Genomic DNA, 15918 nt, shown 5'->3' with positions numbered 1-15918 from the left:
AATGTTTCTTTTTCACTTTTTTAGGGTTTTCCGTTTTTCAACGGAAAACCCTTCTGTTATTCTACTGTTTCTTATTATTATTTTTTTTTTCCCGCAAATTTTGTGCACGAGATTTCTCGAACATTTTTTGTCTGATTGCTATGAAACTTTCAGGGTATGTAGATGATATTAATATCTCTAGACGTTTTTTTCAAATTTTTAAAATTCACTTCCGGTTATGAGTTATTGCCCTTTAATTGAAAATTGGGGGGTCTGTTGTCCAGAGTTGATCTCGGGAACTACAGATGATAGATGCATGAAATTTGGCGAAATTGTCGGTAACATTTTATAATTTTGCTGGCATGAAAATTTTGGTAATTTCTTTGTTAGTTTTTGTGCTATTTGTCGCCAAAGTTTAAGATTTTTTCGGGGCTGAAATTTTGTTGCTTTTTGTATTATAACCTTTAAACTAAAAATATTTTGTTAATACATATAGAACAAAAGTTGTTTAAAATAACGAGAGCTTTCATTTAAAATTAAGAAAAAAGGGCTGGCCCCTATAATTAGGGGTCAGCAGCTCATACACGTATTTTTTTGATAGCAAAAATCGTTATCATTTTATGAAAAAAAATTAATTTAGTTATTGTTAATATATTAAATAATGTCATTTGGTATCAAATTAAACAAGTTCTGTCCTATATTTTTTTTTCAAATTTCATAAAACAAATATGTGAGAATCGTACATGAACGAGTTAATATGTCTACATAGACACACAAGCGAACAAATGCCACATTAAGGCCCAGGAATTTACTGCATTACGTTGTGTTGCGTCTTAGATAAATTGTTGTGATTCAATTTCATTTTTTTCATCTATATCATTTATGAATTCAATGAACACACATTATTTAAACGTTCTATGTGCAACTATTTGTCGGGGCGCCCCTGTTTGTGACCCCCGCGCGCGCGCGCCGAATGTAAACAGTAACGAACGGCATTGTAGAAAAGAGAGAGCCGTAATGCAGAAGAGAAGTTGTGTATTCTTTCGGTGTACACATGCATTTTCAATTTGCTGTGAAACATATGAACATGCACAGGGAACAATACTACATATTTGTTTAAGGAGGATATTTTTCTCGTGTGAATCGTTTACGAGGAAATTCTGACAGCCACACTTCTGTCGACGATCAGCAGTTGATAAGCTACGAGTAATAAAGGAGAAAAGATGGACATTAAAGTGTGTGATTTATGTGGATGTTACTGAAGAAGGTGAGGCTTTTACTCCTTTTAAAGTTTCTTGTTAACTGGTTAAAATTTAGTATATAGTATAGATGTACATGTAAGTACGTGCACACTGTTGGATGTTTTTGTTATGGTGTGGGTGTTTGTTTACTAACGTGTAATTTTTACATGTTTCATGGGTGTTTAGACTCGCTCGAGGTTCATGGGGGACTGGAAAGGGTAACTGAATTTATCTATTTAAAAAAATAACAGATTGTGAATTTTCAACTCAAAATTCAAAGCAGGGTCTAATTAGAAACATATCATATATTCTTGTGCAGAGGACTCCAAATGTAGTCATGAATACCCTGTAGACATAACTTCAAGTAAATAAAATTGTATACTTCAGACTTCAGAGTTAAAACATGACTTTAATATCTTTATGATGCCGATCATTGTATCATTAAAGAGGTATAGCAGACCAACGGGTACCCGGTACATGTACTTGTACATGTAGGTTACAAGTTAGAACTATGCCTACCATTCTACCAGTTCACATAATTTTTCTTGTTTAGCAGTTATGATGTGTACTTAAATTGTCCTTGTTAATGTTTTAAATGTAATTTTTTATTCTCTTTTTTTAATCTGACTACTGGCAGTACTGGCGTGCGAGCAGTTCTCGCCGAGGACCATTTCTCGCTGGTGCACTGTTACATCATATTTTCGTATATAATTTTATGTGTTGATAAAATGATGTAACAATGCACTGGTGAGAAATGGTACTCGGCGAGAACTGATCGCACGCCAATATTGATTAATTACAGACACAAACTGAAGGTTGCGAGTGTTATTTTTAATTGAACAACATTGTTTAAAATAATTCTTTATATATGTGACGATCAGACCGGTTTGAATACCAGTGCCAGATAGCTCAGTTGGTAGAGCACCTGACTAGAGATTCAGGGGGCCCAGGTTCAAATCCCTTCATTATTTCTCCCATCCTGTTACAATATTGGTGTTGTGACCAACCCCTGGAACTAACAGGTTAACTCGATCCTGTCAGGGATGATCTTCGAGGGTGAAGATCATTTAAGGGGGAGGAATGTGACGGTCAGACTGGTTTGGATACCGGTGCCAGATACATGTAGCTCAGTTGGTAGAGCACTTGACTAGAGATTCAGAGGGCCAGGTTCGAATCCCACTTTGTTCCGTCGTTATTTTTCCCATCTTTTACATATACATGTATATCAGATATATGACAGATGATTAAGGTCATCACATGTTTTGCAAGATGCAATAAGTGTTAAAAACTTTTACTTTACAACAGAATACATTTAAGTGAATATTTATGTTTCTTGTTATTATTTGGTGTGGTTTTCTTGACAGTGTCGCATAAACAATTTACCCGCTCCTAAAACACAAACTTTCTTTTTGTGGATTCAGCTTACCTCTGATTGGCTGTTGCTGTTGCAGCAGACAAATAAGATATGCACGCACAAAACACAATGAACTTATCAGAGAATGAGTTGAGTTTATTTAAACTGTTGTACTTTGACGCTGTTCGGTGGGTAATATTCGTTTGTAATTTACGAATTGAAATATTGACTGTTGCACTACAAGTATGGTAATAAACTCTCTCTCTCTCAAACTCTCTCTCTTTCTCAATTTGATAAGTGTTTATACCTATGAAAATTTTTTAATATTATATTATGACTTGATATGCAAATTTTTGATCTTGTACTGCCTAAATGTTATGTCATGTATTGGGATATGTCATACTTATTACACTGCATGGTCAGTGTATTTTTTACAGAAATACTATGCATATGTTAATGTAAACACAGCTATTACTAGTACATGTATGTAAACACAGCTAATTATTTTTTTTATTTATTTCAGCTCAAAACAGACTCTTGTTACCACATGGCTTTTACCAGTACCTGTTGATTCTTGTGGGTCAGCTCCTGAGATTAACCTGTCACCTCTATCCACATGCATATTCCTTGTGTTCTACAGACTATTTACTGGTAATTCAAATTAAATCCGATAATGCATGAACAATAATGGAACTTGAAGAAAGCATCATGCCATGTTGTGGTTTGTGTTTGATAAGAAATTATGAAAACAAAATTAAGGCTGTTTAAAGAAATTCATAATTGCTGTGAAAATTTGTTTTTCAATAAAAGTATACAATTATGTTTCCTTTATTTTTTATTTCATAAAGATATTTAGATGTGTTTACATAATTGAACCCCCCCCCCTCTATTTAATTGTCTGCATTAAGATTACATGTAGGATATGTAAATGTACATTTGACTTTGAAATAACATCTGCTATGATAATTACTTTTGAAATGAACAAGAAACAACCTATTTCTACCTTTCTAAGGTATATATGCATAAAAAAGTAGAAAAACATGTCAAATTTGAACATTTTTCATTGAAATCAACTCTGTCTCCAGCTACCTGGGTGTGTTTGAATTTAATTCTAATTTAAGGCAGATGTCTAACTTGTAGGTTGTAACTTACTGTTTTAGCATGGTTAGAAGAAGACTAGAAATCAGAATAGATTAGATATTCACTAAATATGATTGTTAGCTTACTTTTTTCATGAAAACAAGAAATCACAAGCAGGACAGCTGTCTATTTGTTAATTAAAATGGTACAAATCATACAATAAACAAATAAAGATCACATTTTAGAATCATTGATGATTGTTTTCAAATATGTGTGAGAAATGACTCAAGGAAATTGCCACATGTTTCATAAAATTAGGTAAAACATTTCAAACCATGACTTTTTATGAAAATCAAAAGATTGGGGGGTGGGGGGTATACATGTAAGGGTATTTCTAAGTGATGTGAAGCTTTTATCATGATTATATCATGTAGGCATATGTTGTATTGAATAAGGTTTCTTTTTAAAGGTGGTTGAACAAAAGTTGACCTCTAAAAGGTCAGATAAAGATGTTTTACTATGGAGAACCATGTAAATCGGTGTTTACTAAAGGAAACTGGAAATGGTGGGTTCACTTAAATGGCCATATTTTTATTAAACCTCAATGGAATTGGCAATATGTGGTATTCTTTTTCTCAGAATTGCATTAGTTTTCTTATTCTTAGACAAACCGTCTTTTCATAAAAATGTTAGTGTACTAAGTTAAAGATACAAGGAACAGTTTCGGATAAAGTACCGTCAATATTTTTGTAAAATTGAGAGTGACTGTACTTGAAGGTTTATCATTGTTGTGTAGATTCATGAAATGAATTTTAATGATTACCAATAGTTAGAGGGATGTCTCTTGTTGGAATTGGTAAGCAATATTAAGGCCCCTAATTTTAAGTACATGAGAAGCAGAAATAAATTGTGAAACTTGCGGCTATGACAGATATGTTGACTTTACAGTGAAATTGAAGGTTACAAACGGGAGGTTATATAACATGAAATGTAGGTGGATGGGATATTATATGCCTATTTAGTATTTACTGGGTATGAGGACAATAGCAAGTTTATTGTCCCCCAAGACAGCAAATATTTAATGAGGCAAAGCCAAGGGAAATAGTAGCTGTTGAATGGGACAATAAACTTGCTATTGTCCGAATAGTCAGTTAATTGGTATTTCATTATACAGAAGAAAACTTTATTTGTCAGCGATGCAGAATTTCTTGATGATAAACAAATTAGAGTTAAATCAAACTTTGTATTTAATGCGGTGATCTTATTAGGTCAGAGGTGTTCCGAGTTTAAGGTGATATGGGACACTTCCATGTTGTGACGTATTGTTTATCGAAATAAACAATAAAATAAAGTGTAATTATATAAGTACATGTAGTTTCTTCTCAAAAATGGTCACCTAACTCCTTAGCACAGTGGGTTAGAGGGTTTACTAGGAACCTGTAAGTCATGAGTTCAAATCCCGCTGGGGTTTTTACAATTTTTACCTTTTCAAATATTTTTAAAAGCTATTTTTTGGTTAAATATTGTAAAATTTGAAAATTCTAAACCGGTGAAAAGTTTTCAACTATATAGTACTTTAATCCACATTAATATCGACAGATGTCCCATACCACCTTAAAAAGGAGGGAAATCAAATTCTGCTAATGAATGGTTTTGATGACTATTCACCATGGGCAGATAGCATGGATACTATTTTAGATAAAAAGGCATGTTTATGCGGACGCCTTCTAGTGATCAATTTGTCGGTCTGTCCATCCGAGATGGCTTGACAGGAGCATAGCTTCTCTCCCCTTGGCCCAATCTGGCTCATACCTCATCCACAGGGTTCCTTTGGTTGAAGGATGTGCAGTGACCTTGAACCATGTTTTTAGGTATAAGGTTAAAGTCATAGCAGACTTATATATATAAAATCCTTGTCTGGGGCATATCTTTTTTCCCTTTGGTCCAATCTGGCTAATACTCACAGAGTGTCTCTATGGTTAAACGATGTGCAGTGACCTTGCATGAAATTTCTAGGTAACGCGTGAAGATCATATCGGATCATGCAATAATCCTTTTTTGAGAGCATATATAATTTCTACTAACCCCTATTTGGCTCAGACTTCACATAAGCAGAGCTTTTGAGTAAAGGGTGTGTAGTGACCTTGAACCTATTTTCAGTGAAAAGAAACTGTGAAGGTCATATCAGAATTATATTTTTAAAAATCCTTGTCCGGAGTATATCTTCTCTCCCTTTGCTCCATTCAGCCTCATACTTTACCCACATGATGCCTTTGTTCAAAATATATGCAATGACCTCGAATGATATTTGTAGATGAAGAGTCAAGGTCATATCAGATCACACAAAAATCCATATTTTAAGAGCATAGATATACTCTCCTTTTAGCCCCTATTTGGCTAATATTTTACCTTTACAGAGTTTATTGGTTAATGGCGTGCAGTGACCTTGAACCAAGTCTGTCAATGTGAAGGTCATAGCAGATCTTTTTAAAATTAGTTTTAAATAGTAGATTATTTTCCAAATATGCTTAATCTTGGTCAGATTGAACAAAAATGCATGTATGTTTGGGGGAGTGAAATTGAATTAAAAGTTCTATGCCAGCTGGAAAAATTTCAAGTTATAGGTCAAGGTCAAAGCAGAATTCTGTGAAATAACATAAGCGGGGCCCTTTGAAATGTTCACCATTTCAATGTTGTCTGGTTCATAGTAATTTTACATAGAAAATATTCACAGAAGTACAGTAAACTTAACATCGATAAGTTTCTGACAATTAATGACGCAACGAGCACACAGTACGAAAGGTCAACCTTTTGAAAAGCAGTGAAGAGGAAAAGTTGCTCAGAATTATGTTTTAAACAAAATTGATTTTTTACATAAATTTTAATTTTGCATTCTGGGTTAAGAAAAAAGATGTAAGTTCAAGGTAAAGTAAACTTGTACCTAAAATGAAGTCAAATTTGTTAAGTCGTACTTAAACACATTGGTTTTTTTTTGTTAAGTCGTTCTTGAAATGGTTAAGGGTTTTTTGGTTAAGTCGTACTTAAAAACATTCGGATCATGTTAAGTTGTACCAAGAATCATTCGATTTTTTTTTTATCTTTTTGTACTTAGGTTTCTTTGTTACTAGATTAAGAACTCTGCTTCTTAGACGTACTTCTAGCGTTGCTTTCGACATTAGCGGAAAACCCACTCGTTGCTTTGCAACGAGCTTTGCTCTAGTTTTTTTTTTCTTTTTCTTTTCTTTACAATTTTTGTGCAGAAGATTTCTCGGAGATGGGTGGTCCGATTTTAGTCAAATTTTCAGCATCGATCTATTATTATATAAACTTGATACGCTTTTTTTATTTTGTAAAAATCACTTCCGGTTCGGACTTATCCGCCATTTTGTCATTATTTAAAAAGTTCTTGTCCACACATTTTCTCAAAAACGAGCAAAGATAGAAAGCTGAAATTTTCAGGAATGATAGATGACATGAACATCTAGCCTCACGAGGAAAATCATTGTCCGGAAATTCCGAGTACGGAAGCTAGCTGGGGTCAAAATATAGGACACATTTTTGACGAATACTCCTTGTCCACACATTTCCTCCGAAACGAGCAAAGATAGGAAGCTGAAATGTTCAGGAATGATAGATAACATGAACATCTAGCCTCACGAGGAAAATCATTGTCCGGAAACTCCGAGTACGGAAGCTAGCTGGGGTCAAAATATAGGACACATTTTTGACGAATACTCCTTGTCCACACATTTCCTCAAAAACGAGAAAAGAAAGGAAGCTGACATTTTCAGAAATGATAGATGACATGAACATCTAGCCTCACGAGGAAAATCATTGTCCGGAAATTCCGAGTACGGAAGCTAGCTGGGGTCAAAATATAGGACACGTTTTTTTACGAATTCTCCTTGTCCACGCATTTCTTCAAAAACAAGCAAAGATAAGAAGCTGATATTTTCATAATTGATAGATGACATAAACATCTAGCCTCACGAGGAAAATCATTGTCCGGAAATTCCGAGTACGGAAGCTAAATTTTAAAACTCAATGGATGTGTAATAATGACCTCAGACTAATTTTAAAACATATTATCTAAGTTGCACTTTAATTCTGCGTCTAAAAAATCGTTTTCAAAATGATGGGATGAAATTTAAATTTTTTGAAAATTTTAAATTTAATTAAATCGTAATAAAATGACCTCAGACTAATTTTAAAACATAATATCTAAGTTGAACTTACAATTTTGTGTCCAATGAAGTCTTTCTCGAATAAATAAGATGAAATTTAATTTTTTTAAAAATTTTAAATTTAATTAAATCGTGTTAAAACGATCTCAGACTAATTTTAAAACATGATATCCAGGTTGCGCTTACAATTCTGCGTCTGATGACATCTTTTTCGAATTGATCGAATGAATTTTAAATTTTTTAAAAATTTTAAACTCATTTAAATCGCGTTAAAATGACCTCAGACTAATTTTAAAACATGATATCTAAGTTGTGCTTAGAATTCTGCGTCTAATGACATCCTTCTCGAATTGATTGGGTGAATTTAAAAATTTTCAAAAATTTTAATTTTATTTAAATCGCGTTAAACGCGGGGGTGTTAAGGAAGCATATGGAATCTGAGTTACATGTAATTCTGTGAAATCGCAAATCTTAGTTATTATGTACATATTCAAATATATAAGCAACGAAACGTAGACCAAAAACAAAAAAAAAAACACTGAAGACAATTTTTGCCAGAAATTAGTTTGTATTACGTAGATTTACACATTGATGACGTCATGACTAAAAGCTGAATGTCGTGTGAATTTGATCGGAAAGCATCGTAAACATATTCAAAATATAACTAATCTAAGAACTCTAATAAAGTATTGTGGTGTGATTTATTGAGAATTGAACATAAGAATACTGGGGGAGATGTTAGTTTTATCAATCATTCGCTAAAAGGTATGTAAATTTGCTTTTATTTCTCGGCCAGGCTTTCCTCTGTCGTTGTTTACGATATAAAAATCTGACTAGAACAACACTACCCCGTGTATATTGAACTTTAAATTTTATACGTATCGTTAGTTTGATCAATGTTTAAATTGAAAAGTGCTGCTAGAATCCCATGGTGTGTGTTGTTTTAATGCAATTTGCCGTTTTCCGTGCAAACGTTAAAAAAGTTGGGAAGGTTTTACGAGAACCGGATGAATAACTTTTTAATAAGGAAAAACATAGGATTCTAGCAGCGGTTTTGATTAAACTGAGATGTTTTGCCTTCACTTCGTATATTTATTTTATTTTGGAAACCGCGGGGTAGTGTTGTTCTATCACATTTTATGTTAAGGAATATACGTAAGCTATTTATAGTTGTCACGTGATAATGCACTAATGTGGCAGTGATGTACTACCCGATTTTATTGCACTGACATCTATTTTAAAGGATAATACTAAGTTTTTGATCTTATTCAAAATAATTATTTAATTTCACGATTTTGAATACAACAGTCAAAATAAGACGGCATATTGGCCATATGCTTCCTTAACACCCCCGCGAAATGACCTCAGACTAGTTTTGAAACATGATTACTAAGTTGCGCTTAAAATTCTGCGTCTAATGACATCATTGTTGAATTGATTGGATGATTTTTAAATTTTTTGAAAATTTTAAATTTAATTAAATCGTGTTTAAATTACCTCAGACTAATTTTTAAACATAATATCTAAGTTGCGCTTACAATTCTGCGTCTAATGACATCTTTCTCGAATTAATTAGATGAATTTTCAATTTTTTGAAAATTTTAAATTTAATTAAATCATGTTAAAATGATCTCAGACTAATTTAGAAACATAATATTTAAATTACGCTTACAATTCTGCGTCTGATGACATCTTTTTCGAATTGATCGAATGAATTTTAATTTTTTTTAAAAATTTAAACTCATTTAAATCGCGTTAAAATGACCTCAGACTAATTTTAAAACATGATATCTAAGTTGTGCTTAAAATTCTGCGTCTGACGACATCCTTCTCGAATTGATTGGATGAATTTAAAAAATTTCAAAAATTTTAATTTTATTTAAATGGCGTTAAAATGACCTCAGACTAGTTTAGAAACATGATTACGAAGTTGCGCTTACAATTCTGCGTCTAATGACATCTTTGATGAATTGATTGGATGGTTTTTAAATTTTTTGAAAATTTTAAATTTAATTAAATCGTGTTTAAATTACCTCAGACTAATTTTTAAACATAATATCTAAGTTGCACTTAGAATTCTGCGTCTAATGACATCTTTCCCGAATTAATTGAATGAATTTTTAATTTTTTGAAAATTTTAAATTTAATTAAATCATGTTAAAATGAGCTGAGACTAATTTAAAAACATAATATTTAAACTACGCTTACAATTCTGCGTCTGATGACATCTTTTTCGAATTGATCGAATGAATATTAAATTTTTTAAAAAATTTAAACTCATTTAAATCGCGTTTAAATGACCTCAGACTAATTTTAAAACATGATATCTAAGTTGTGCTTAAAATTCTGCGTCTGACGACATCCTTCTCGAATTGATTGGATGAATTTAAAAAATTTCAAAAATTTTAGTTTTATTTAAATCGCGTTAAAATGACCTCAGACTAGTTTTGAAACATGATTACGAAGTTGCGCTTACAATTCTGCGTCTAATGACATCTTTGTTGAATTGATTGGATGGTTTTTAAATTTTTTGAAAATTTTAAATTTTATTAAATCGTGTTTAAATTACCTCAGACTAATTTTTAAACATAATATCTAAGTTGCGCATAGAATTCTGCGTCTAATGACATCTTTCTCGAAATGATTGGATGAATTTTAAATTTTTTTTGTAAAAACGGCGACATCAATCAACCAAACTTGTCGTAAATTTACTAGGACCCGACACTCCAAACCATATCATATTTTTTTATATTTCTTTGTAGGTTATGATATCAATAACAATAGTTATAATGGTAGTTGTAGAGTGTTTCGGCGGTTTTCTGAATTAGAAAAGTCCGCCTCATCAGGGGTGCAAGCTTAAATGAAGCACCTATTGTTGAAGTTTTGATCTGATTAATATGTCGCCTACATTTTTTTGCTTGCTATAAGCGATAATTGGTTCCGATTTGAATAAATCACTGCAGATTGGGTCTGTAGTCATTTTGTTCCAATATTTTAGAATGCGTCCCCTCAATCCTTTGAGACTTGGGTTATATTTGGTAATCATGACATTTGGTTGGTGGTGTTTTTGTTTGTTTGATTTGTGCAATAGCAGCTCCCTCTTTGTGTAGGTTATTTCCGTTATTACGGGGTCTATTTCTGTGGCAGAGTAACCTCTCTTTGACAAATGTGTCTTAAAATTTCCTAGGATTTCTTCCAGTTCGTGAGGGTCATTTGTATTTCTCGCATGTCTTATGCATTCTCCTTTAATAAACGCTTTGAACACTGCTGGGTTGTGCGCACTATCTCTATGGAGGTACTGAAAGTTATTAGTTGGTTTGATGTACGATTTAAGGTCAAGCTTGTTTTGAGTAAGAAATCGTTGACCTTTAAAAACGAGCGTGTCCAGAAAAGTCACAGAGTTGTGAGCAATTTCGAAAGTAAATTTTAGATGTTTATGACAACTATTGCCTATGTCAAAGAATTCCATCATCTCATTTTCTGTGCCGTCAAATACAATAAAACCGTCGTCTCTAAAACGTCCGTGAAAAAGAATTTTCTTGGCGTGTTTGAATTTCGACACAATAAGTTGTGTGATCTGATACATCCTAATGTCCGATAGTTCCGGTGAGGGCACTGCCCCCATACTGCAGCCAATAATTTGTTTATAATACTTTCCGTCGAATTCGAAGTAGTTGTTATCTAATACACATTTGAGCAGAAAGAGGAGATCTTTGACATCTGGATGTGGAATGCAATACTCGTTTTTATTTGCGTTATTGTAAGCATCGTGTACCGCACTTAATAACTCGTCAAATTCCATGTTTGTATACATACTAGTAACATCATAAGTTATTAATTGTACGTCAGGTGGGAATTCCTGTGATTCGATTTTATTGATAAAATCGGTTGTGTCCTTTATGTAAGTAGATTGTTTTCTTACAATGGGTATAAGAAAATAATCACAGTACGCACCTATATTCCTTGTCGGCGTCTCACACTGTGATATAATTGGTCGTCCCGGTGGGAGTTGTCTGATGCTGCAGAGATTGTTAATTAAGGCGTTTCGGACATCGTCTTTGATTTTGTGTATTTTAGGGAGCAAGTACAATTGTCCGCATTTCAGTGCGGGTTTATTGTCTTTAAGGAAGCGATAAGTTTCCTTGTCTAATGACTCCTGTAAATGCATCTCGTTAACTTTGTCTTGTATGCAGTTGTGCAGCTCTTTCAGATCTGGTTTTTCAACTTGCATGTAATGTTTAGATTGGAGTTGGCGCTGTGCCTCTGTGGTATACTGTTGTTTGTCTATTATAACTATTGTGTTGCTTTTGTCAGCTTTTTTTATAACAATGTTTTTATTGTTTTTTAAGGAAGACAAAGCCTCTCTTTCTTCTTTTGATATATTATCCCTAAATCTTTTGGGTTGTAGGGATGTTAGCTCCATTTTAGTTTTATCGATGTACTCTTCAAGAGCATTGCAAGTTTTTGGGGGGATATGACCCGATGGCTTTCTAAAGGGATGAATTTTAAAATCATCGCCTGTGCTATAGTGATATGAGCATCTGAGTTTTCTGGCAAACTCATTAAAATCTTTGATCACCACACTCTTGACGTTATTGACTCTAGGAGCTGGGATAAATTTTAGTCAATAACGTATACTCGTGGTCATTGATAGTGTGTCGAGATAGGTTGAGGACATATTTGCGTGCAGTAGACGCAATTGACCCTTTTTCATCTTTCAGCTTTGCTAGATACGATTTTGAGCGCAGTGAATTCTTTGATGCTTTCTTCCGTCTATTAAGGCGCCGAGCCATTGTAATAGAGGAATAATTGTTGTTGCGAGCAGTTGGAAATTGCAAATAACCCGTCTATTGCAAATTAGGATTGTGCATTAGAGGGAAATAAATTTGTTGTAATAATTACCCGTCTAAGTATCAAACGTTGATAAGTTAGAGGGTTATATGATCGGCTCAATCGGTAGGCTATCAAGCTACTGAATCTAGTATTTAACTTACGCACAAATTTCTAAGTGCAGGGACACGTGACTCACATAAGGCACGCCTCCTACGGATGGGTCTGCGCGAGTTGCGCAATGAGACAAAAAGAAAAATTATTGTATGAATAAATATATATTCTAAATAATATTCCTTGCAAGCCAATAATTTTTATCATAAAATGATTGGTAATTATTGTCCAAAACAAAGATTTTTTGCCAGAACAGTTATTAATCCATCGAATATTGTCAATCTGGTCATAATAGCACTTACATGAATAAATATCCAAAGAGAAAAACTAAGCAACAGTCATTAATTAAAACAGTTAATAAGGCTGATTCCTCGAACGGCGTGGGTGGCCACGCTGGGGATAGTGACGGCGAGGAAATGGCCTGCGGTGCTCGGTTTCCCTTCTTTCCCTTCTGGGGTTTTGTGATACTGCAGATTCAAGAAGCGCATCCAACTTACTGCGGAATTGGTGGATCTCTTTGGTTTGTTGTTCGTTAATTTTGAGGATTCTGAGGATTCTGTCATCCAGGTGTTTTTGCTCGGTTTCAAAGTCTCCGGAGCTGGTTTTCAACTTGCGGAGGGCCTCCGTCCGCACTCTATTGACTTCCGTTTCCTTGTCTCGGACTTGTGTATCAAGAAATTCCAATACGGAATCTACTGTCTCTTTTGTTGATTTTTCAGATAGGATCTTCCAAAAATCCTCAAATCTGGCGTTCTCCTCATTTGGTAGGTTAAGGGAGCAATGGAATTTTTCGCTGAACCAAGGCGGGAATTTCCCAGTACGGGCGCCGTAGGTAAGGCTCTCTTTGCGTTTGAGGAGCACCAGGCGTTTGTCCAGTATTTCTCTGATTTCGTTGAGTTCCTCTGTCAGGTTGTGTTTAACATAGGAAGTTTCTCCCAGATTGATGGTCAGATCCAGGTCCACAAACTTGGTCATTGCCTCCTGGTTAGATGGGATTTCGTAGTCCATGCTAGATTTAGAAATAGTGTTGTTCTTATTTAATGACAATTTGTTGAAGCGCTTGATCATATCAGGTGTTTCGGTAGAAGTGAGTGCTAAGAGTAGTGTAAGAGAACTTCTTTGAGTTTCATTCAGTGCAAGTTTGACCATTGAGGCGTCTTATTGATGCTGGATACAGGATGTAACTTTTGAAGAGCAGTTGTGATTTGGGTTCTTCTTTGAACATTGTATAAAGACAATGTGTGGAATGGTTTTAGAGGGAAAGCCCCAATAAATAAAACAAGCCGATCGCTGTCAAAAGAGAGCGATTCTCGGGATGATGCCGGTGGGACATTGTCCCTGATAACAGATTGTAAAAACGGCGACATCAATCAACCAAAATGTTTGAGTGTAAAAACGGCGACATCAATCAACCAAACTTGTCGTAAATTTACTAGGACCCGACACTCCAAACCATATCATATTTTTTTATATTTCTTTGTAGGTTATGATATCAATAACAATAGTTATAATGGTAGTTGTAGAGTGTTTCGGCGGTTTTCTGAATTAGAAAAGTCCGCCTCATCAGGGGTGCAAGCTTAAATGAAGCACCTATTGTTGAAGTTTTGATCTGATTAATATGTCGCCTACGTTTTTATGCTTGCTATAAGCGATAATTGGTTCCGATTTGAATAAATCACTGCAGATTGGGTCTGTAGTCATTTTGTTCCAATATTTTGTAAAAACGGCGACATCAATCAACCAAACTTGTCGTAAATTTACTAGGACCCGACACTCCAAACCATATCATATTTTTTTATATTTCTTTGTAGGTTATGATATCAATAACAATAGTTATAATGGTAGTTGTAGAGTGTTTCGGCGGTTTTCTGAATTAGAAAAGTCCGCCTCATCAGGGGTGCAAGCTTAAATGAAGCACCTATTGTTGAAGTTTTGATCTGATTAATATGTCGCCTACGTTTTTAAGGCGACATATTAAGTGTCGGGTCCTATATTTAAGGCGACGTTTTTAAATTACCTCAGACTAATTTTTAAACATAATATCTAAGTTGCGCATAGAATTCTGCGTCTAATGACATCTTTCTCGAAATGATTGGATGAATTTTAAATTTTTAAATAAATTTAAATTTAAATAAATCGTATTTAAATGACATCAGAATAATTTTTAAACATAATATCTAAGTTGCGCTTAGAATTCTGCGTCTAACGACATCTTTCTCGAAATGATTGGATGAATTTTAAATTTTTTGAAAATTTAAAAAAACTTTAAATCATGTGAAAATAAATTATTGAACGGAAGACCCACTCGTTGCTCGCAACGAGATCGAATCTAGTTAGGGTCTTCCGTCTTCAGCGGAAGACCCTTCTATTATTCTTCGGTTTCTTTTTCACTTTTCTTATTAAGGTCTTCCGTTTCCAACGGAAGACCTTCTTGTTATTCTTCGGTTTCTTTTTCCCTATTATTAAGGTCTTCCGTTTCCAACGGAAGACCTTCTTGTTATTCTTCGGTTTCTTTTTCCCTATTATTAAGGTCTTCCGTTGGAAACGGAAGACCTTATTGTTATTGCTTTGTTTCTTTTTCCCTATTCTTCTTATTAAGGTCTTCCGTTTCCAACGGAAGACCTTATTGTTTTTCTTCGGTTTTTTTTTCTCATTCTTCTCCTTTTTTTTTCTTACCGATTTTGTGTCAGCGATTACTCGGAAACTCTTTGATTGATTTTGATAAAATTTTCAGATCTTATTGATATTAATTTAAACTTGATCGGAAATTTTTTTGGTTGATGACGTCATTTCCGTTTTTGAAATATCGACGTTTTCTTGATTTTCAGAGGGACGGCTTGTCCAAGAGAGTTATGAAAAACTATAAAAGATATTTAGTTCAAATTTTCAGGAATGATAGACAAAAGATTGTAGATATGTAATAAGGCATTAATCACTTTCAGGCACAAAAGGCGCTAAAGCTCGGTAGGGCTCGAAAAATGAGATTAAAAAAGTTTTGTGATTTTGCCTGGTTTTCTTAGATTATCTTTTTTCTCACAAATATTTTGTTAAGACATGTAGAAGAAAAAAAAAATATATTTACAAGATCTTTTGTTTGACATCTAGAAAAAGGGGCTGGCCCCTCAAATTAAGGGCC

The 15918-nt window shown here is 34.0% G+C and overlaps 1 long non-coding RNA gene across 1 annotated transcript; it reads left to right on the top strand.

Moving 5' to 3' along the window:
* The first annotated feature begins 434 nt into the window (after positions 1 to 434).
* Positions 435 to 3394, top strand: LOC136274687 (uncharacterized). The gene is made up of 2 exons (XR_010713110.1): positions 435 to 1246; positions 3098 to 3394. It is a non-coding gene; the product is annotated as an uncharacterized lncRNA (long non-coding RNA).
* Positions 3395 to 15918: the final 12524 nt, after the last annotated feature.

Source organism: Magallana gigas, chromosome 1 (genome assembly GCF_963853765.1).
Source record: "Magallana gigas chromosome 1, xbMagGiga1.1, whole genome shotgun sequence".
Classification (NCBI taxonomy): domain Eukaryota; kingdom Metazoa; phylum Mollusca; class Bivalvia; order Ostreida; family Ostreidae; genus Magallana; species Magallana gigas.
Note: the sequence above shows the minus strand (reverse complement) of the source record. Positions and strands in the feature narration are given on the sequence as shown.